A 23,796-nucleotide genomic window follows, 5' to 3' on the forward strand; every position below is an offset into this window, starting at 1 on the left:
TCTCCAGAATACTGTTGGCTAATTTCTCCTGGGTCACCAGCCCACGGCTCTCTCACCACAAGTATTTTTCATAACCACATACATAAGTGCATAAAAAGTATGTGGTTCTTTTGGCAATAGTGGCTCGACGTGAAAGACATCCCAAAAGACAGAGAAAAGGACAAAGGATGAGAGAACGTTTTGAGTATGATTTAGGCTGCCCCCTCCCAGCAGAATTCTCAGCTCACAGACAGGGTATTTTGTGTCTCCTTTACTTAACAAGCACTCACTCACTGAGGCCTTTAGGGAGCTGTCCTGGGTTAGTCACTTTCTTGCTTTTCTCCCCAGGTCCTCTTCCTGCCCTGGCCCCGCCCTCCCCGACCCCGAGCTGTGCACAGAGATGCTTAATGAATGAGGCTGAATTTCAACTCTTGGCTGCCACGTTTCATTCCAGACAAAGAAACCTGGCCTACAGGAAAATGATTAACTGCAGGAATTTTTCTTTTTTAGAGAATAATCCCCTAGAAAGGGCAAAGGGTGGTTCAATCTCAGTTTTTATAACACCACTCAGTGGAAGTCTTTTAATTCCAGTAAACAGCAACGAAATCCTATTGATTATCACCAAAAAAGAAAAAGGGAGAAAATGTATAAATTAGGAAAATTTCTCAATTGTGAGTTTTTTTAAGAAAAGAGAGGGGCATTTCATATCAGACATATTTAAAATAAAAATAGGGGATTCCCTGGTGGCACAGTGGTTGAGAATCTGCCTGCCAATGCAGGGGACACGGGTTCGAGCCCTGGTCCAGGAAGATCCCACATGCCGTGGAGCAATTAAGCCAGTGAGCCACAGCTACTGAGCCTGCACGTCTGGAGCCTGAGCGTCTGGAGCCTGTGCTCCGCAACAAGAGGCCACAATAGTGAGAGGTCCGCGCGCCGTGATGAAGAGTGGCCCCCGCTTGCCGCAACTAGAGAAAGCCCTCGCACAGAAAAGAAGACCCAACGCAGCCAAAAATAAATAAATAATAAAGGAGTTCCCTTAAAAAAATATAAATAAATAAAGAATGAAAAGTTGGCCTAAATAAGCAGCAGGAACATTTGCTTCAAAGGACATGGGACCAAGATCCCAAAGACTTTGATTCAAGTTCTCTCCTTGGTACTTACTGGCTGTGTTGTCTTTATGTCTTTGTACCCCTGTCTTCATCAGTAAAATGAGACTAAAGTTACAATCTTCCCTAACTCACAGGGTCATGATGAGGGAAATAAAGCAGGAGACGTACCCACTCCACTCCTTGAGAAGCTGTGCACAGCGGGAGGGGGTGGCAGTGTCCTGCACATGGAATCTCCCACCTGGGAGGGCCCTCGGGACATTGCCACTGTGGGTGCCTAGGACACCTGTCACTTCATATCCGACATGTGGTTAAGAAACAAGACTTTGGCAATCCTTTCCAAACCTGGACATCTGCAACCAACCAAATGTTTTAAAACTAAACCTAGTAAACAACGATAAGAATCCTAATAGCGCAGTAATTGATATTTTTGAACTCCCTATCCATTTACCAGGGACCAGCGCTTGACTGCACTATTTCAATGCTTTTTACAGCTCTACAAGGGGAGTAATTATTATCCCCATGTTATAAATGAGGATAGTGAATCACAGGGAAGTTAAGTAAGGTGTCCAAGTTCTCACAGCTCAACAAATGGTAAAGCACCTTTTCTAATAAATATTCCGTTTTCTTAACTATCCTGTCTTAAAGTCCCTATATCTTCATTCATTCAACAATTGTTTGTTGAGCACCTACTGTATGACCATTACTGTGCTAGGCACAGGGAACACTGTGGGGGAGGGGTGTGTGAAACACGCAGTCTCCACTGGAGCAGAGCTCATGGTCCAGCTGTCACTGAACTTGGATTTTGAACCAGGTCTGCTTCTCACACTCAGTTGGGTGGGCAAGGAGAAGGGCAGTCCAGTTCAGCCCCACAGATAAATTGTGGCATCCAAAGGCCATGTGAAATTCAAGGACTTTTGCAGAATTGACTGTCTATGCACCTAGCTGAGAACCGTAGCTTCCCTGGAAATATTCCTGTTATCCAGTAGTCCACGTGTTGAGGTTGGGATCTGAGTTTCACATCAAATTTATGCTACTTTTGCTTTCCTGATCTAGGGAGCTAAGCTCTACATTATTTCTCAGCTCACAAAAGTCCAAGAATATGTGCTTTGCCACAGTAAATGGTAAAGCATATTTAAATAGCTAATAGCTGCTAGGGAGGCCAAGGGCGTTTATTGCTTATTTTTACTCCTTTCCCCCATCTTCTTGTATGGTGTCCCGCATCTGAATACTAATAAAATTCTGATGAATGAATGAACAAATGACTGAATGAAACAAGTGGGCCAATTGACTTGGCTCCATACAAAGACTGCAGACTCTGCTTCTGATTGTGTCCAAACATTTAATACATAACTAGACTTGTACACAGGAAGAATCAGATAGAGGATTATGTAGTTGTTTCACTGCATTGGGGGGGATTAAGTCAGAGCAAATAGATCAATAGCCTCCCAAAGTACAGAAAGATTCCAAACCCTTCCCTCTCACAGATTGTCCCTGGACAGTCCCCTCCATTGCCCTGTCTTAAGAACCATCACTCCTGCACAGATGAGCCCCGAATCTGTTCTAACCCTATGACCTTTCTTCTCAGCCCCAGTGCACATGTCAACTTGCCTCCTGGCCATCTCCCCATGAACAGGCCACAAGCACCGTAGACTCCGTAAGAACCAGCCTCAACACTTAAGACAGCACCCCACCCCCAACCAGCATCTCCTTCTGCATTCCCTGCCATAGTAGATAGACCATTAGTTCTGCAGAACAAAGAATGAGAAACAGAACAGGGCTTCCCTGGTGGCACAGTGGTTGGGAGCCCACCTGCCGATGCAGGGGACATGGGTTCGTGGCCCGGTCCGGGAAGATCCCATGTGCCGCGGAGCGGCTGGGCCCGTGAGCCATGGGCGCTGAGCCTGTGCGTCCGGAGCCTGTGCTCCGCAGCGGGAGAGGCCACGACAGTGAGAGGCCCGCGTACCGCAAAACAAAAAACAAACAAAAAGCAGAACAAAGTTCACATGTATTTAGCACTTGTGTTCCATGCTCTATCTTACAACAATCAAAGGTCTTTTTTACAGATGAGAAAACTGAAGTAACTCACCCCCAGTCACAACACTAGTAAGTGCAGGAGATAGGATTCAAGTCAGTGCAGTCCAGCTCCAGAGCCCAATGGGTAACCACTGGACTATCCCTCTGCCCAGGCACGACGCTGGGCATTCTTTGCCTGCAACCCCACGCCGGTCATTTCTCTGCCTTCTTCTGCTCTGCTCTGGGCATCAGGAGGCTGACCTCTAGGTACCATGCCATCTGGGCTCCCCTGCCCTCTGGCTGAAGGTTGGGCATGGCAAGGGGAGATAAAAAGGTTGGAAGGAAGAACGGTCGGGATATTTGCCCCCTCGTCCTACCTGCTTCCTCCCAGCCTCGCTCTGTACTGGCAGGGGCTGAATTCTAAGGTGACAACTCCTCCATGGGTCTGGGGGTACCATGTCCTCGCCTTGCTCCTGAGGCCCAGGGGTAGTAATAACTCCCTACTGGGCTTTGTCCCTGGGAGGCTTCTCCAGAGTTGCTGCTTCCCTTCCCCGCTGCTCACACCTCTGTAAAGTCCTTGCCTTCTCCTTCCCACTGGTATCCATTCAGATTCCAAACCTCGATGTCACCTACGGCCTCTCCCTCCCATCCCGCCCCCTCTCCCAGCGTTATGAAGGCCTGTGAGTTCCACCCTTGGAGTGTCTCCAGTATTTGGTTCGTCCTCTCTATTCCTACTGATCTTAGACTATGCCATTATCTTCCTGCCTGGCCTCCCTGCATTCAGGCTCTTATGTCTTCAGTGTACCTTCCGCAACAGTGAGAGCCCTCCGCACAGAGCCCAGATTCACTCTCCTAGTCGCCTCTTCAAAGCCCTTCAATGGTTCCCTAAAGCCCAAAGAATAAAACCCAATTCCTAAGCGTAGAGCAGGTCTTGTTCAGTTTTGTATTTCTCTGGGGGCCTTGCCTCTATTCGATACATGTTGTGTTGAGTGAAGAGAGTGTGATCATTACTTGTGTAGCTGCAAAAGGGGTAATAGCCCAGGAACACAGGGCTGTGGTGAGAGCAACCTCAAAGATTTTATCACCTCCACCCGTGTTGCAATCCCAGGATGAGCTGCTTCAAAAACTCTTCCCGCCCTATCTATTTTACCCTTGTTCCCAACTTAAGAGCTTCATCGCACACGGTAGGGTTTCAGGTCACTCCTTCCACACAGGGAGGCCAGACTGTGGATGGTTAGGAAGATGGGCTGGAGCCAGGCTCCCTATGCCCACCTCCTGCTCTCTGTTTGTACTTAAGCAAGTTACTGAATCTTTTGAAGTCTATTTTCTTCTCTGTAAAACAGGGATAACAGTAGTACCTACTGCACAGGATTCTGAAGGGCTTAAATGTCACGATACTTACAAAGTACGAAGCATGGTACTAAGAACAAAGTAAGCCTTCAAAAATGTAAGCAGGTATTACCGTCCACCCCATTACAAAACAGGCTCATTCTATTACATGTTAGTCTGTCTACTGTACCAACTATGTACGTGGAGCAGTGTTGTATGTAGAATATTTTATTTAAGCACCCACCCCCAATGCTGAGTTGTATTATTAGCCCTGTACTGCAAAGGAGGAATGAAACATGTACAGAAGTTATGTGTCTTGCTTGAGGTTACACAGAGAGCAAGTGCTGGAGTCAAGGCTGGAATTCATATTCTGATTAAAAAATGCACTGTTGGGCTTCCCTGGTGGCGCAGTGGTTGAGAGTCCACCTGCCGATGCAGGGGACACGGGTTCGTGCCCTGGTCCAGGAAGATCCCACATGCCGCAGAGCGGCTGGGCCCATAAGCCATGGCCGCTGAGCCAGCATGTCCGGAGCCTGTGCTCCGCAACGAGAGAGGCCACGACAGTGAGAGGCCCACATAACACACACACAAAAAAAAAAAAAAAAAAAAAAAAAAAAAATGCACTGTTTTGTGTACTATGTTCTAGGTACTATGATGTCCAATCAAAGGTCAGATCATTTTTCAAAACCTAGCTCAAATTATCCATCCTCCACGAACTCTTCCTTAATTCTTTGGGAAGGATTCACCCATCTTTTTCTGCAGTCCAGAAGCTCCCCCATTACAGACCTGCTCAGGTTGACTGAATTTAGTTTTGTGTTATCCTGGGAAGTTCACACTTGTGGCTCCTTTGCTAAACTCTGCATGCCTTGAGGACATGCGTGCTGTCATATTCATCTGTGCAATCTCAGTGACCATCTCAGTACCTGGCATAAGGTAGAGACGAAAACAGGAAGGCAATACATGTGCAGTAGGATTTATCAGTCAGGATGAACCAGTTATGTTTCAGTAATAAACAATCCCCCAAATCTTAGCGGCTCTTTCAGAAACAGAGGTTTACTTCTTACTCATTTAATTTTCTCCTTGCAGGTTAATTGGACCTCTGCTCCATGTCACCTTTACTTCGGGAACCTGGCTGAAGGAGCAGCCCCTGGCTCCATTATTGACAGTCTCATGGAAGACAGATGAAGAGAAGATGGCAGAAGACACACCAGCCTTTGAAGCTTCAGCTTGGAAGTGATACACATGCTTCCAGACACATCTCAGTGGTCAAGGCAAGTCCCGTGGCCGCTCCTGACGTCAGGGGCAGGAATGTAACTGTCTTCCAGAGAGGGGCTTTGATGATGGAGGAACAGAAGTCTGACTTATCAGACGGAGCAAACAGTGAATCTGGAAACCAGCTCCATTTAGAAGGGAACAAATAGCTAGTTACTGAAGACCTGCTATGAGGCTGGAAGTATCTTGTATGTTCAACATGGAATCCTCATTCACATGCACACACACCAATATATCCCTGGGGATGCAGAGCATCACTTCAGTTTACAGACGAAGAATCCAAGACTCTAAGAAGTTAAGAAAATACATTAAGTTCATGCAGATAGTAAAGCAGTTGGACCCAGATTTGACTTGAGTCTAAGTAACTCCAGAGCTCACATTCTCTTAACTAACACTGTTCTCTTTGGTTTTTGAGGTTTCTAATTAGAAAATATCACTCTTTCTACAAGAAATGGAGTAAATTCTTACGACTTGAGGTATCCTCCCTGAAACAGCAGTATTGGTATCATCGGCTAGACACGCAGACTCTCAGGCTCCCCCAGATCTTCTGAATCAGAATCTGCATTTGAACAGGATCTCAGGTGATCTGAAGCCATATTCATATTTGAAAAGCACTGATGAAGTTACCAAAGGAAAATGAAGGCATTTTTTTCTGACTCTACTGGAATCAGGGAGCAGGGGAGAGCTGTCCCTCAAGCCTCCTAGTCACAAGCGGCTGGTGCTACACGGCACTGAGAGCCTCATCATGTTAATTTTGTAGAAACGGGAGAAAAGACACAGAATCTGCTACCTTGTACCCACGTGGAAGCAGTGTTAACAGGCACTGCTGAAAGCCCATGACCTTCTGTGAACCTTCCGACACTTTTCTCACCACTCACTCGTTCGTTAACTAAGGGAACATTCTTTTGTGTGCCTGGTACACACCAGCTACTATGACAAGCGCTGGCACGTGACAAGGGTCCTTACCCTCCGTTGGCTTATTGTTTAGTGGAGGGGGACAGACATGCAAATAGATACTTATGGTACAGCGAAACTGGGGTTCACCCAAGTGTAAGCAGTGTGCTTTGAGATCGCAGAAGAAGGCACTATGGAATGTCTTGGGGGGGGGGCGGTCAAGGAAGGCTTCGCGGAGAAGGCAGCCATTAAGGTGTGAATAGGCACTTGCTATGCAAGGGCTCCAGAGAGCCAGGTAGCTTTCAGGCAGCGACCAGCAGTTTGGAGACTACGGAGGCAGCAAAGAAATACTCGGTGTGGCTGGGGCTTGGGGTTGGAAAGAAGAGGGGTGAGGTCTTCACTGTTCCCAGGCAGAACTTCTCAAAGGCCCAAGTGTCAGAGCCTGAAGGGATGGGCAGCCAGCGGATTCAGAGGAATAGGCTCTGGGCAGGAATGAAGCCCCGGGTCAGCCTCCTCTGGACCTCTTGGGTTTGACCACCTGCAGGCTTAGGTCTCACCTTGTTTCTGAGCTAATCCAGAGTAGGGCACATAGCATTTTCGGTGGGACATATAAGTCAATTATTTTAATATAGGTCACTTTAACAGATTAGTTTAATGTCATGTAATTTTATTTTCAACTTTTTTTATTGTAGCCAGGTCATGGAAGCAACCTAAATGCCCACTGACAAAAGGATGGATAAAGAAGATGTGGTACACATATATACAATGGAAAATTACTCAGCCATAAAAAGGAATGCAATTGGGTTACTTATAGAGACGTGGATGGACCTCGAAACTGTCATACAGAGTGAAGTAAGTCAGAAAGAGAAAAACAAATATCGTATATTAATGCATATATGTGGAATCTAGAAAAATGGTACAGATGAACCGGTTTGCAAGGTAGAAATAGAGACACAGCCATAGAGAACAAATGTATGGACATCAAGGGGGGAAAGGGGTGGTGGGATGAATTGGGAGATTGCTATTAACATATATACACTAATATGTATAAAACAGATAACTAATGAGAACCTGCTGTATAGCACAGGGAACTCCACTTGGTTGTACAGTAGAAACCAACACAACATTGTAAAACAACTATACGCCAATTAAAAAAGAAAGAAAGAAAAACCAAAAAAATTTTTTATTAAAGTATAGTTGATTTACAGTGTTGTGTTAGGTATACAGCAAAGTGATTCAGATATATATATTATATATATATATATATCTCCTTTTTCAGATTCTTGTCCCTTATAGGTTATTACAAAATATTGAACATAATATAATGTAATTTTAGTTTAATATTAATATAGATATGCAGATAAATAAAATGAAAAAACTGTTGGGAGTTCAGGGAAAGATTGCAGGAAGATGTGATAAGTGAGTTGAATTCTAAAGGAATAAGAGTTAACTGGATAAAGAAGAGAAAGGGGATTGAAAAAGTGGGAGTGGAGATCAAGGTAGAGGGCAGGTCAGGTAGGGCACAGTGAGGGCAAAGGCCCCTCAAAGCAAGTGTGATGGCTGCAAACTCACACGGCAAGAATATGAAGCTGGAGGTCCTGCCTCTTGCATGGTCCCTTTGCATCATAAGATTCCATGATTTCCTCAGCTCAAGCCATGAAATTCATTTCCCTTCTAACCCTACCCCGCCCATCCTGTATCCCCATTAGGGCTCCAGGCGCTGGGATTCCCAGAGGCAAGGACAAAAAGAGCATTGCTGGCCACACAGAGCATCAGGACTGCGTGGACCAGAAGGCGAGAGAGCTGTTGAAGTGTGATGCTGGGGGCGGGAGTGGGGGGCAGAGAGGCAGGGCGTGGATGAGACAGCTCTGGAGGCACCGAGGGGTCAGAGGACCTAGTCATCTGTCCTCAAGCCTCCTAGTCACCGGTGGCAATGCAGGTGCCCCTGGATAAGAAGACAATTAAAGTACAATCAACCTCCCTGAACTGCGGTTCTGAGCGCATGTCAGATAGACATTTGGAGATCATTAAATATGGGGGTGGTTGAGTGGAAGGGGCTGCAGGGTGAGGGCAGAGGGAGAAGATCATTTCTCTGAAGCCATCACTATCTTTGGGGGTTCTCTGTCACAACCAGTCCCCAGTGTGGATGGGGTAGGAGACCACTGCATGAGGGAAGCAGAGGGACACAGAGGGTTTTCTTTCCCCTCCCTCAACCCCTCCTCCCCAAGCCTGGCCTCAGGAATAAATGCAGCAGCTGCAAATTCACGTTGCTGAGTACAAATGCTTCCTGAGTGGAGAGGGGATTGGAGAGAATCTACTCTTGACAGCTGCCTGCTAGGAACTCACTCAGTTTATTCAATTAGCAGGTTCCTCTCCTGTGGCGAGGGCACCAGAGAATGAAACACCAGATGGATCAGTTTCATGGAATCTGAGACTGATAAACTTTCAGAGCTGGAAGGCTCCTTGGAGAGCATCTGGTTCAAGCCCCCTCATCTTTCAGATGAGGAACCTGCAGCCCAGAGATAGGCAATAACTTCCCGAAAGTCACAGTTGCTACTTGAAGCTCAAAACTAAGAAGCACCAAATGGTGGAAGGGGAATTCTCTGCATAATTTATCTCTTCTGCATGTTTAGTGTTACACTGAATTTACTCTTGATAAGGAGTACCTGCAATCTCAGAGGTAATTTACCGTGAAAGATAATTCTTAACATTTCCCATCATTATTAACACTGACTTGAATGATGTTGCATTTTATATTGGAACATGGGTTTAATTTAACCCACGGCAAACAAATCTCTTAGTTAAAAAAAAAAAATCTCCTTTCCACAATGAGAAGGCAGCGTGGCTGCTTACAGAGATAATACTACGTGAGCTGAAATTCCTTGCCTACATCTGCCTTTTCAATCAGATTTTCACACCTGTCTTTAAAATCGTCATTACTGCCCATTGTTAGGCTGGGCACCTCGGAACAGGTAATCAGTCGTCACTGCAGCACAGATGTGACAAGCCCAACAGATGAGAGAAGAATTAGCTAGACTCAGCCTGAGTTCATGAACATCAGGTGATGGGCTCCATGTTAAACCCTGAGGATGCAAAGGTCAGAGTCAGACCATCAGGACTCACTCCACCAGGAGCTCACCCCCTCACCAGCACTGGCTGCCTTAATGCAAATCAGAAAAGGGGGATGGAGAAGGGCAATGTCTCCCAAACAAATGTAACTTTCTCCCAGCATTTGCCTAGAGCCGGACTCACCCCAGGGTGTGGCCACCTCCCATGACCCCAGTATGGAGCTCACATTTCTTCTTCTAAAGGTGCACTGTCCAATACGGTGGACACTAGCCACAAGTGGCTGTTTAAATTTAAATTAATTAATATTTAAAAATAAAATTCAGTTTCTCACTCTCGCTAGCTACATTTCAAGTTTCCAATGGCCACCTGTGGCTGGTGGCTACCATATTGGACAGTGCAGGTTTAGAACATTTCCATTATTGCAAAGAGTTCTATTGGACACTGCTGGCCAAAAGGCTGGCTTTGTTTGGGTAGTTCTCTCTTCTCCAGGGAGAGATCATTCTGCCTAAGAGTTGTAAGAAAGAGGTCAGGAGGTCATTAGATATAGGCATTAGAACGGCTTCTGCTGGGAACAGGGTAGGCAAGGGTAGCTCTCCATTTGCTGGCCCCAGGGTCTGGTATAACTCGAACCGACACCCATTCTGACTATATTTCTCCAAATGATATTGGGGTAAACCCTCAAACTGTGTATGTCATCTGCATTTCCTCAAAAGCCTTACCAAAGTCTTCTATTGCAGCTGAATTCTATCCAATATCTAGGATGTGAGATAATGGTGTTAACCAACATTCATCATGTGTTTATCATATTCTACCACGGTGCTAAGCACTTTCAAAGCAACCCTCCACTTGCTCCTCAAGAATCCCGTGCTTACGGTACGCAGGTGAGGAAGTGGAGGCCCAGTAAAGACCCTGCCCATGTTCACCCGCCAATGAGGGGGAAGTCAGGAACTGGACCCAGGTAGTCTGCTCCAGACCCTGAGTCTGAACCACCATCTGTGCTGTTTTCTACAAGTTGACCCTAGCCCTGGCCCTACCCCTTGCTGAGTATTTCCTGGAGGAAAGACACTTAAACACTTCAGTTCTCATTTAGCCCACCCATCCAACGGGGGAACCTACTTTCCACTCTTTACAAGAACTCTCTGAGGGTCAGATGAAAGGGTTTGGTGGGGAAAGGGCTCTGTGAACTTTCAATACCCATCTGAGTGTCAGGGACCATAGTAAAAAAAAACAATAACAAAAACAAAAACGGATTGTTGATACTGTCCTTCAGGTCTGTACTATTTGGACTGAAGAATCACCTGGGAAGCTTGTTAGATATACAGCCTCTTTGGTCCCATCCCAAGCAACTCAGACTGTGTGTAGGTCCGGGGTACAGGGGTCTTCATTTGTATCAGTGCCTCAGGGAATCCTCGGGCTTCTCTGCGAAATGCTGATTTTAGGTCTCCAGCTTTGGGGCCCCAATGATCCATATATACGTGGGCTAGAGCAAAACAGAAACTTTTTAATGGAGAACCTCTGTCCTGCTTCGTGGAGAGGTGGGGTGGCAGGCTCTCCAGATGCCCTAATAATCCTTAATTTTCAAAGGCAGGTGCCTATCTTATCCTGTGCTGGGCTGAACAGAGGGAACTGCTCCCAGTGGGCACCAGAGGGCATCCCCTGGCACTTTCAGAGGGAAAGGCCAGTCTGCTCTCCTTATCACTCAAGTCTTCCCGGGAACTCACTTGGGAGAAACAGAAGACTGTCTAAAACATACATCGTCTTTCCATTTCTATTTCCCCTCAGACTTATTGAGGTAGAATTGGCATATAATACTGTATAAGTTTAAGGTATGCAATGTGATGATGCTTTGATATGCATGTATATTGTGAAATGACTACGATAAGGTTAGTTAACACCCCCATCACTTCACATAATTACTTGTGTGTGTGTGTGTGTGTGTGTGTGTGTGTGTGGTGAGAACATTTAACATTTAACTCCTTAGCAACTTTCAAATATATAATACAGTATTGTTAACCGTAGTTACCATACTGTTCATTAGATCCCAGAACTTATTCATCTTACAACTAGATTTTGTACACTTTGACCAAAATCTCCCCCATTTCCACCAACCCCCAATCCCTGGCAACCACCATTCCTCTCTCTGTTTCTAGGAATTTAGCTTTTTCTAGATTTCACACATTAAGTCTCTGTGTGATTTAGTTCACTTAGCATAATGCCCTCAAGGTCTATCCATGCTGTTGCAAACGGCAGGATTATCTTTGTGGTTGAATATATATATACATACATATATATAATTTTCTCTCTTCATTCATATTATCAATGGACACTTGGTTGCGTCCATGTTTTGGATATTTGAAGAATTTAATAGAGAGCTTCAACAGCAAACTCAGTCAAGTAGAAGAAAACAATTAGCGAACCAGAAGGCAGGTCATCTGCAATTATCCATTCAGAAGAGCAAAAAAAAAAAGAAAAACAATGAAAAAGAGTGAAGAAAGCCTTTGTGATTTATGAGGCACCATTAAGAGAAGTAATCTATGCATTACTGGAGTCCCAGAAGAAGAGAGGGATAAAGGGAGAGAAAGCTTATTTAAAGAAGTAATGGCTGAGAACTTTCCAAATCTGGTGAGAGATTTGGATATCTGAGTTCATGAAGCTCATAGATCCTCCTGAAATTTTCACCCCAAATGATATTCTATGAGACATATTATAATAAAACTGTCTAAGATCAAAGACAAAGAAAGAATTTTTGAAGCAGCAAGAGGAAAAAAATTCCTCACATACAAGGCAACCCTCACGAAGCTATCAGTGGATTTCTCAGCAGAAACCTTGCGCACTAGGACAGAGTGGGGTGATATATTCAAAGTGCTGAAAGAAAAAATCTGCCAAACAAGACTACTTTACCCAGCAAGTTGTCCTCCAGACGTGGAGAGATAAAACCTTTCTCAAACAAACAAAAGCTGAGGGAGTTCATTACCACTAGCCCTGCCTTACGAGAAATATTGCACAGAGTTCTTCAAGCTGAATTGAAATGATGCTTGTTAATAACATGAAAATATAAAACACATAGGTAAAAGTAAGTTTATAGTCAAATCCAGAATACTCTAATACTGTAATACAGTGGTGTATTAACTACATAACTCTAGTATAAGGGTTAAAGGACAAAAGTATTAAAAATAACTATAACTATAATAATTTGTTAATGGATATATACTATAAAAAGGTAAATTTGACATCAAAAACATAAAACGTGGTGGGAGTATAAAAGGGTAGAATTTCTGCACACAATTGAAGTTGTTATCAACTTAAAATAGGCTGTTATATCTGTAAGATGCATTATGTAAGCCTCATGGTAACCACAAAGCAAAAACCTACAGTAGATGCACAAAAGACAAAGAGAGGAGAATCAAAGCACACCACTATGGAAAATCATCAATTCACAAATGAAGACAGCAAGAGAGGAAGAAGGCAATAAGAGAACCAAAAAATAGTCAAAAAATTATAAAATGGCATTAGTATGCCCTTACCTATCAACTTTTACTCTAGATATAAATGGATTAAATTCTTCAATCAAAAGGTATAGCATGGCTGAAGGTATTAAAAAAACAAGACCCACCTATATGCTAACTACAAGAGAGTCACTTCAGCTTTAAGGACACATATAGGCTCAGAGTGAAGGGATGAAAGAAGATATTCAGTGGAAATAAAAACCAAAAGAGAGCAGGGGTGTCTATACTTATATCAGACAAAGTGGAATTTATATAAAAAACTACAACAAGAGACAAAGGTCATTATATAATGACAAAGGGGTCAACTCATCAAGAAGATATAACAACTGTAAATATATACGCATCCAACAATGGAGCACCTAAATATATTCCATTCTCTAAGATGTTCTCTATCTCATTCTGGTCAGCCCATCAGAGGTGAGCTTAAATGGCATAGTTTTGACTGCTTGTTGAAAGGTTTTTCCTAAGTTGCACCTTGGCATTGAGTCTTTGGCCTGCTATAAGAAAAGATGCTATAGAGAAACTCTCTCTTGAATATACTTAAGGGATGCTACTGAGTACACTATACCATAACATTTTCCCCCTTCTGAGGACCAATGGGGGAGATTTCTCTCAGGTTTCAGGTCCAGGAAAACCTGAGCTTCTCTTGAGCAACGGCCTTGAGTTTATTTCATAGACACTGAGGTTTAAAAGTTATCAAATTCCATTTTCCCCTCTTGTTTCAGCTATTATGAAGCAAAAACCAAATTTGCTACCCACCTCCAGAAAGATGTTAAGGCCTATGAAACCCATACAACTAACCCCACTCCTGCCTCGGTGGGTTTTTATTTACTTGCTTATTTATTTTATGAGCTATGAAGACTTAACTAAAGAATTCAAGGGGGAGGGTGAAGAAGGGGGCTCACAGTGCACATCGTACAACAAAACAAATCACAACTTCTCTATTAGGCATTTCTCTGTTCTCTTGTCCCTCTCTCCCTGGAGCTATTAGTGGCGATTTAATTTCTCTGCTTTTATTTTTCTTTTGCTTTGGCATCTTCATATACCATTTTGCCTTCTTATATTGCATGCAATTTTGTAATCTGCTTCAAAACAAGTTTCTTTTAATGAGCCATGCAATTTCATGAATCTTTGCCTAGAATAGTTATTAATTGTCCATTGGGTGCCTGGAATTGTTCTAGGTTTGGGGGCAACAGTAGTGAATAAACTAGACAAGTTTCTTGTAACAGCGTGCGCATTGTACTTGCCATTGGGGAAACAGAAATGAACCAGGAAATAAATAAATAAATAATGTAACTTCACGGAGTGGCCAGCTTTGTAAAGGAAAGCAGAAAAGGTGATATGATAGCAAAAGACTAGAAAAAAGAAACATGAGGTAGGGTGGGAGATAAGGCCTTTCAAGGAGATCATATTTGAACTGAAGTCTAAATGTGGAGGTACCTGCCACTCAGAGATCTGGGATGAGGACTCTAGGCAGAGCAACCAGCTAGTGCAAAGGACCTGAGGCAGTGATGAGCACGTTGGAAGAATGTTTGTGTCCACGTGGTAACTCTAATCAGCTTTTTAAACCCTTCTCACTACTGTCTCCTTTCTCATTTAAGTAATCTCCATCACTCTCTGCATTATTCAAAGACAAGGCCAACCATTCTACGGCTATCCTACTATACCTGTGCAATCCACACTGAACTGTACATGTCTACTTACAAGCATGCCTTCTCCACCAGATATGAGCGCCTGAGGTGTCCTTGGGTAGGAAGGAAGAAGTATCTTCCTTCTCTCCAGCACAGTCCTGGCACATAGAAAGCACATAGTTTTTATTTTTCAAGATAAGCCTTTGCTAAGTTGACAAGGCAGGCAAAGCTCACACTCGAGCCAAATCTACAGGTGCTGCTCTAAGGTACATTTCTCCCATCTGCAGAGCCACAAGCCGCTTGTGCTCTGCTTATGACCTGAAGAGATGGACAGCAGAGAACCAGCTGCCTCAGTGGCACAGCCAGCCTCTGGGAGGAGGGAGCCCGCTGCTTCCTTCCTCTGAAGAGCTCCTTCTGGGAAAGGAATGACGCTTACAGCTGTACTGGATTTCCCTGCAAGATTTATGACCCAATTGAAAGTTACGGAGCTTTTATTAATTATAATAAACACCAATTTCATTACACTTCAACTTCCAAAGAAATTACATCCTGTGGAAAGGAAATAAAATGTTAGTTTTGTGCTAACGCCAGGCACACGTTAACTGGCTAGGTACTGTGTTCATCATGGCTGCTCAGCTGGAAGGGGCATTTTGGAAGGGAGAGCCTAAGGGCCTGTTTCCAGAACTTAAATCCATTTGGCCAAAAGCAATGGAAATGAGCTGTGCTTCCACACGTGGCTTGCAGGACCTCTTCCTTCACGAGGGTCTGTGTTGGGTAATGTACTTTGGGCCCTAAGCCCTGAGTTGTGACCTGTCTGTGTCTTACTTGTTGTGTGATCTTAAGTAGTGATACTGCTTCTCTCTGAGGCTTGATAGCCTCATCTTAAAAATAAAGACTGGAGGGCTTCCCTGGTGTCGCAGTGGTTGAGAGTCCGCCTGCCGATGCAGGGGACACGGGTTCGTGCCCTGGTCCGGGAAGATCCCACATGCCGCGGAGCGGCTGGGCCCATGAGCCATGGCCGCTGAGCCCGCGCGTCCGGAGCCTGTGCTCTGCAATGGGAGAGGCCACAACAGTGAGAGACCCGCGTACCGCAAAATGAATAAATAAATAAATAAAGACTGGACCAAGGTCAGGTACGGCAAGTAGAGTTTATCTCCTGTAGCAATTCCAGAGTATACAATACGGTCACCTAAAAAGCTATTTTGAGAAGGATTCTGAAATTTCATCCAGGATTTCTGGGAAAGGGCAGTATGATCAATTAACAATATCAGTCAGGGGCAAAATCCAGGAGGGTAGCCAGACACAGGCTGGCTATTCACTATTTTACGGGATAGCTGATGATCTCAAAGTCCATTCTAGACTTCCATATTTTAATTTAAGCCTGTGAAGCCAGTTAGTAGCAGACCCAGGATAAAAATCTCAGGATTCTGGATTCTTAGTCTGGAATTTTTATCTACAAAATAGGTAAAATGGGCCAGACTTTATGGTGCTGTAAGGATTCGGTGACGCTACATTTTGCAGTAGAAGACACTCAATAAATCTTTTTCCCATTCCCATCCTACCCTGAGCTCATAAAACCATGCCGACTGGTGGCCCTCTCCATTTGGTGTGGGTTTTGGAGAGCTTCCTCTCCCAAAGCCTCACCTTAGTCAATGTCACGTATGTGGGTTTTGTCAGCTACATCCCCCTTGAGCAAAACTTACAGCCCCATTTATTCCTTAAGGAATATTTTATTTTAAAGCTGCTTGATTTTAGGTTTTTATTGTTATGGACTTTCCAACTCTTTGCTACTTTTGTTTTTGCTGGGAAATGGAAACTGTTTTGACACTTCTGGGATGATGGGGTTTGATGAGCCCCCTAAGGGGGTGGAGGATTCAGCAACTTTGTGCAATTGCTTCCTGCCAGATGTGAAATTAAGCTTCTGGGTACAAACCCAGAGTACATTTGGATAATGGGTGGGAGAGTCTGCTGGGGCTCTGGAAGCAGAGAAGGGAGGGAGACCAAGAGAAGCCGTGTGTGTGTGTGTGTGTGCTTGCACGTGTGCGTGTGTCTGCACACGCACATGCATGCACACTGGACCTCATGATGTCCATTATTACATATTTCTGAGGACAGAACAGATACCAGCAGAGCAAGTTGTGCCCTCCTGGCTGCTCTCACCTCTCACCTGGTGCCACCATTAGGAGAGTCACACTGACATCACCGCGTGGTTAAGAGGCCACATTTGGAGTTATTCAGACCTGAGTTTGAATCCACGCTTCAACACTCACTAGCTGTGTGAACTTGGGCAAGTCCCTTAATTTCAATGGTCCTCAGTTTTCTCATCTGTAACATGGGGTTAATCTTAGTGGACTGAATAATCAATTGATGTTTGTCATGTGAGTGGATGAGAAATGCTATATTCAAGACATCTTGGCTATTGACTTAGGGTCAGCTTAGTGCCAAGTCACTGCATGACAACGGACAAGACACTGGCCCTTGTTGGGCTTCAGTCTCCCCGGCAGTTCACAAGGGAGGGGGACTGGTAAACGCCCAGGTCCTTCCAGTTCTGAGTGTTGGCATGAATGGTAAACATTGTCTGAACTCCTGGAATGCACAGAGCACTGTGATAATGCTTTCTGCTACCCATCCTGTAATTCTGTCCCATATCGGAAAAGGTCAGACTCTGGTATTGGACTCCTGGGTTTTATGTCCGAGCTCTGGGCTTTCTAAATGCATGGCTTTGAGCAAGAAGTTGAGACCCTCCACTCCTCTACTTCCCCAGATGAGTAAGTGGGGTTAGTGGCAATGTTATGGCAAAGGACTGAATGTTTCCTCCAAGCCATGTGCTTACCCCTTGCCTGGCCACCGGTGAGTACTGAAGCAGTGGGTACCACTTGCAGGAAAGACCCCCGTTCATGGGAGACTGGGCTTCTTTTAAAAAAGGATGGAGCCAAAACTGGCCCTTAGGAGGCTGCCTAGTTTAGTGAGGGCCAACAGGCAAAGAGTTCTTTGAATGCCTTCACAATTCAGGCATGGTTGAAACCTGGATATCTTCCTAGGCTGAGTTTGCCCCGGTGGGGAATCTTCTCTGATTACCCTCCATGATGCTGTGGACCAGTGTCTATCCCACATGCCCTGAAATATTGGTATTCTTTTAAAATCGTGTCATAAGAGGCAGAAGAGTGGTAAGGCAAGAACACGGATTTTAGACCCCGAAAAACCTGAATTCAAAATCTGAATCCACCCTTGCTAGGTGCATGACTTTGCAGCAAAGACACTTAACTTCTCTGAGCCTCAGTTTCTTCATCTGTAAAATGGAGACAACGGTAGCTGCCCTGGCAGGGTCGTTATGAGGATTGAATGAAATAAAAAATGCAAAGTACTTAGCCTAAGGAAGGTACTCAATGAGGAACAATATTTTTCAAATGTGAATATGTTGCTGTATTTATATAGTTATCTTACCTACCTCTAATTGCCTTTAGGCAAGGGGGCTATTGGTTTCTACTCTTTCTGATTTCTCTTTCTGCCTGAGGGTAGAGGGTAGAAGGCAAATGAATGGGTGAGCAGGAGCTCTACTTAACCTGTCTTTGGGCCAAGACTGTGTTTCTCTCCTTGGTCCAAAGGTTTCTTCCCCTAGGACGGCATCTTGCAAGCCAGTGCAGAAATGGGACTCATTTCCGCAATATTCCTCCTGTTTCCCATCACCAGCTTTATTTTCCCCACCCGTTCAACCCACTTTATCAGATGTTTTCTGTGGGGGAATCTTCCCTCCCGGTCAGGCCAAGTTAAGTTCTGATTCTGCATATGCAGAAAGTCAAGTGACTCTGGCACAGCCAGGGGATGGCTCTTCCTCGTTACTCCTCAGCTGTGCAGTGGACACAAAATACTGACAGAGGAGGATAGGCAGGGTCTACACACTTGGCCCACAGGGGCTCAGAGCTCCCAGAGGATGCATTAGCCCAATGGTCCGGTTCCTGTCAGGGGCTCTCTGTGGCTTGGTGGGTACTGTAAGTTCCTCTCTGGCTTCAGAAGTGGCTCCAACCTCACTGCGACAGAATCTCGGCTCTCTGGGCATCTCACCAATCTGAATCCTCTCTGGGCTAATGGGTACCATTTATGATATGGGAAACAGTTTACCTCCTAGATTACAATCCACACTGTCACTTGTGACCCTGGTCTACTAGATCTCAGCATAGGAGTCAATGCTCGTGTTGTTTTCTGAGGGGCTGGCGCCCCCTGGGGTTGTACGTGGTGGCCCTGGCCCTCCCTATTGTTCACCCTGTGCTGCTCTCTGCAAGCTCCCAGAGCAATGCACACCCTCTTGTTAAAGGGTGATTGGAGGACATCCAATCCTGAAATAAATCAGATGCTAATAAAGGGTGGCTCTTTTGTCCTACCGAATTGGGATCTTGGGATGGATGGGTGGAGGCCCTGGGATTATGAAGTTTGACTGAAGCTCCCCAGATGATGCTGATGGGCAGGCCCATTGGAGAGCCAGTGTCATACCATGTTAAAGGGATATTATCACTTAGCGGGTTACCTGCACGTGTGGCCAGGAGAAGGACGTTGAAAAGGAGGAACTTTGGAGAGAAACGTGAGCTGTTATTCTGAGTATTGAGTGTCAAGATGAGACACACTCAGAGACGATCTCCTCCTTCCAATGTCATTGATATTCCGTGCAGCATCTATCAAATGCCCTTTTGTTGCTCCAGGGAAAAAGGTGATTTTGCCCAAGAGCCTCTCCCTCTCTCCCTACCTGCCTTTTCACATTAAACTTCATATTGTGGCAACTCATCCCACCATACTTTGTGCTGCTCAAGGACAAACAGCATCTCTTAACCAGCTTTGTGCTACCATGACGTAGTACAGCATCTGCTCCATGGTGGTATGTAACGAATGGGTTTGAATTGAATAAAACGTGTCTTTATCCAGCTCTTTTAATTGGCTTAAACTGGAAATCAAGTTTGAAGCCATTTACAACACACAGAAGTCATGGCTATAAAGTAGGAAAACTGCTTTTGCAATAAGTGCACCCATAACGTAAAGCACCCAAAGCATAAAGCACGTTGCATTTCAAAACTACCTCCCTGGAAAGCTACACGCTATGTTCAACAATATTGCTTTCACTCAAATGCAGCTGAAATTCTAGTTTCATGGCTATTGTCTGGTAGCTGAAGGGCTGGGCTGGGGTCTGACTGGGCTGGAGCCTATGGATGGGGGAGCCCACCAGTGGCTAGAACCCAGCCCCGTAAATGCAATTGTGGGAAGGCTTCTGGGAGGAAAGGGGTCTGTTGAGTGGATAATCATGGCAACCAGGAAAACAAGTCTGAGAGTGAGGATGGGCAGTGGAAGTGTACTGACACCAGGGATGCCATGGTAGAAAGTGACAACGGATGATGAATGTAGGTTATTGGAACAGATACGGTCATGCAGACTAGTTATCCTCAAGCCGGAGGAGTCAGTGACAGCAAAATGCTCTGAGTTCACGAGACGGGGACATATTTTCCCTGCAACTGTATGACCTACTGGCAAGCAAAGGGATTTCAAGTAGGATGACATTTCATTTTATTCCCAGGTGGGGTGCCCTGTCCACATTTCTTTATTTTTTTAACTTTTTATTTGAAATATTTTTAGGCTTACAGAGAAGCCACAAAACTAGTATAGCGTTCATCTACACCCTTTACCCAGCTTCCCCTGATGTTAAAAACATACAGAACCACAGTACAATGATCAAAACCAGGAAATTAACATTGGTACAGTACTATTCCCTAAGTGCTAGACATCATTTGAGTTTTATCAGTGTTTCCCTAGCATCCTCTTTCTGCCTCGGGAGCCAATCTAAGATCCCACTTTACATTTAGTTGTCATATCTCTTTAGTTTCTTCCAATCTGTAACCACTCCTCATTCTTTCATGATCTCGGAAATTGTGATGAGTATTGGACAGTTATTTTGGAGAATGTCTCTCAATTTTTGTCTCCATTCTATATGGAGAAAATACATAACCGTTGACAGGTCACAGGGCATACAAAAATACCAGTTTCCATTTTTATAGTCACATCTTACTTTGATTGACTCAACTTACCCCCTTTCTCCAATGACTTTTGTCTGTTTCCCAAATTTATATTCATTCCCCAAAGATGAAGATTCTCAAGTGTGAAGACACAACAGAAGGCTGACTCCAAGCGCTAAAAAAACTTCCCAAAGAGAAGACACAGAAAAGTTTTCAGCTGAGGCAGCACCATCCAAGCATTCACCTCTGCATCTTAGCTCAGACACATAATGGGGCGAGACCGCTGCCAGCTGTCAGCACCGAGGCAGGAGTAATGAAGCTGAAATTTGGGGTGGACCCCCAGAGCGAGCGTCAGGAAGACGTGAGAACCAAGCTAGTGTGGCCAAAGCCAGAGGATGGCCGACTCTGACATGGACAAAGCAGAAGGGGAGGCACTACATCTGAGCAATGCACGCGGGAAAATCAGAGCCAACAGAAAGGAGCCAAAAAAGTAAGTAGGATGAGGCTGGAGATGTGATTCTGTGCATTACCTCTGGAGAAAGTCTAAGTCTCTCCTCTACAAGAGGGCCTGGGAGACCCAGCATCAGACACATAAGATGGCTGTCTTATTTATTTATTTATTGCTTGCTGCGCACGGGCTTTCTCTAGTTGCATCGAGCGGGGCCTACTCTTTGTTGCAGCGTGCCGGCTTCTCATTGCGGAGCACGGGCTCTAGGCACACCGGCTTCGGTAGTTGTGTATCGCGGGCTCTAGAGCACAGGCTCAGTAGTTGTGGCACACAGGCTTAGTTGCTCTGCGGCATGTGGGATCTTCCCGGACCAGGGATCGAACCCGTGTCCCCTGCATTGACAGGCGGATTCTTAACCACTGTGCCACCAGGGAAGTCCCTGACTGTCTCACTTAAATTTCAAACCCTGAAACTTGTGCTCAAAATTCAATCATAATGATATTCTATAATATACACTTCACATACAGATATCTTCATGCTATTACATAAGGTTGTATCTTCCCGCTTCCCTGCTTCCAGCACTTAAGATATTTCATACAACTGTGCAGGTGTAAACCTCAAATTTCAGCATCGTCTACAAGAATTGAGCCCTTTAGAATTGTGCAGTGCACAACCTGTACAACTGTACAAGGCAGTGTTCACAGGTGGTTGAATGAGTAAATGGTGTAATCCTTTATGGCAGAGGGGAGAGTACCCTACCTTAATTTCTGGGAGTCTAATCATTGATCACATGAGCATGGAAACTCCTTTTCCCCCAGGGTATTATGCATTTTAAAAAGTTAACGTAGGTAACACATGGTACTCAGCACATGGTAGACATTAGCAAAGCTAGTTTCTTTCCTCTGCACACCACCCTAACCACACAGTAATAATATCCATGTGCATTCTGCAAGCACAGGAGGGGAACGGAGCCAGTGTGTGCTCACCAACCAGCCAAGCCTGGGGAGGAAGGCAGCCATGACCATCCCCCAAATGACAACCTAAATACGAACTGTATTATTTTGACTTATGACAGGTAAAAAAAAAAATCCCTATTAGGTTATTCATCAGCCTAGTGAAAAGTACTTAACCTCAGAACAGCAATGCTTTGTCAATTTCCATACAATTTCCTTACCAAAGCACAATAAAGATTCACTAATAGTTTTATCCATACCCAGTGAGGTGTAAGGCAGCCCATAAGATGTTGGAGAAGGTTGTGGAGGGAGGAATCTAGGGGGTGAGCTGCCCCTGGAGCCCTTTAACTGTCTTGTGGGCTGTGCTGTGAGCCACAGCAGACTCCCATGCAGAAGGCTACAAATTTCCCCCTGTGAGCACAGCTCCCCCTTTAACCAGGCTGGGCTACAGACCACAGGAGGTGATACTAAGCAAGCTGGAGAGACAGGGAGATGGGCTCACGGCCTCCTGGTTCCTGGTCCCAGGCACTGGCTCTTTACCTTTAGGTGCCTCCTTCACGCATCAGGCTTCAACAAACCCAGAAATGATCCAGCAGAGAGTGACAGCCCTTCGCAGGGGTGCCACCAGGACCAAGCCCTCTCTTTTGCTCCTCTGATCTGCTTTCCCTTTTCCTCTTCTCTCTGCATTCCAGAGTTCCTGGTTCTGTACTTCAGTCTCTGCATCTTTTAGGGGCAAAAGTGAGGCTCTCTTTTTCACAGTAAATGCCTCCCTCTGGCTCACTCATGCCTCTTCCTAGCCTCACTCCCTCCTAACTTGGCATACTTCTGGGACTGTGGCAGCAGTGGTAGCCACAGAAGACTCTGGAAAAGAGACATCCCTTCAGCAGCCTCATCACTGTGGCTATTTCTCCTGACCCTGACCTCCCACCTTGGGGAGGGAAGATGCCACACAGAGACAAGGTGTCTGGGCTTTTACCTGGCTCCTTCCCAAAGGCAACGGGCCAGTCCCCAGACAGGTGAATTCTCCGATATGGGTCTCAGCTTCTTTCTTTCATTTCCCCCCTCTTCCTCCCTTCTTTGATTAGTAGCACCCACCATGCACCTGGAATCAAGCTCAGCACTGGGGATCAAAAGATGACTAAGACACAGTTCCCACAAACCCCCATGTTAGCTGGGAAGACAGGTCTGAAAATGAAGCCTTAGCAAACTGCGTGATAAGCTCTACGAAATGAGAGGTCTGAACAGACTCATCCCCAGAGTCCTGCGAAATTCCAGAATTCTAATGAGGCAGCATTTTGACGGTGTAACAATGCCGTGATATTGGTAAACAGAGGTGTAGCGATATTGACCTGGGTCCCGGGACTTTGCGAAGCTGTCTTGGAAGCTTTGCTCCCATCAGCGGTATTGCATTTCCAATCAGTAGTAGGATGTTTGCCTCGTGGTTATAATCGGTCTCATCAATCGTTTAATGATAATGATATTGTGACTACGCTCTCACTCCAGTGATGGGTACAGGAGATTTGCTCACTCAGCAACTGTTCTGACTTCCCTTCTGTGTGTCTTTCGGTACTGCAGAAACCATGAAAGTTAAACATGACAT

Source organism: Stenella coeruleoalba (genome assembly GCF_951394435.1).
Source record: "Stenella coeruleoalba genome assembly, chromosome: 19".
In the NCBI taxonomy this organism is placed as follows: Eukaryota; Metazoa; Chordata; class Mammalia; order Artiodactyla; family Delphinidae; genus Stenella; species Stenella coeruleoalba.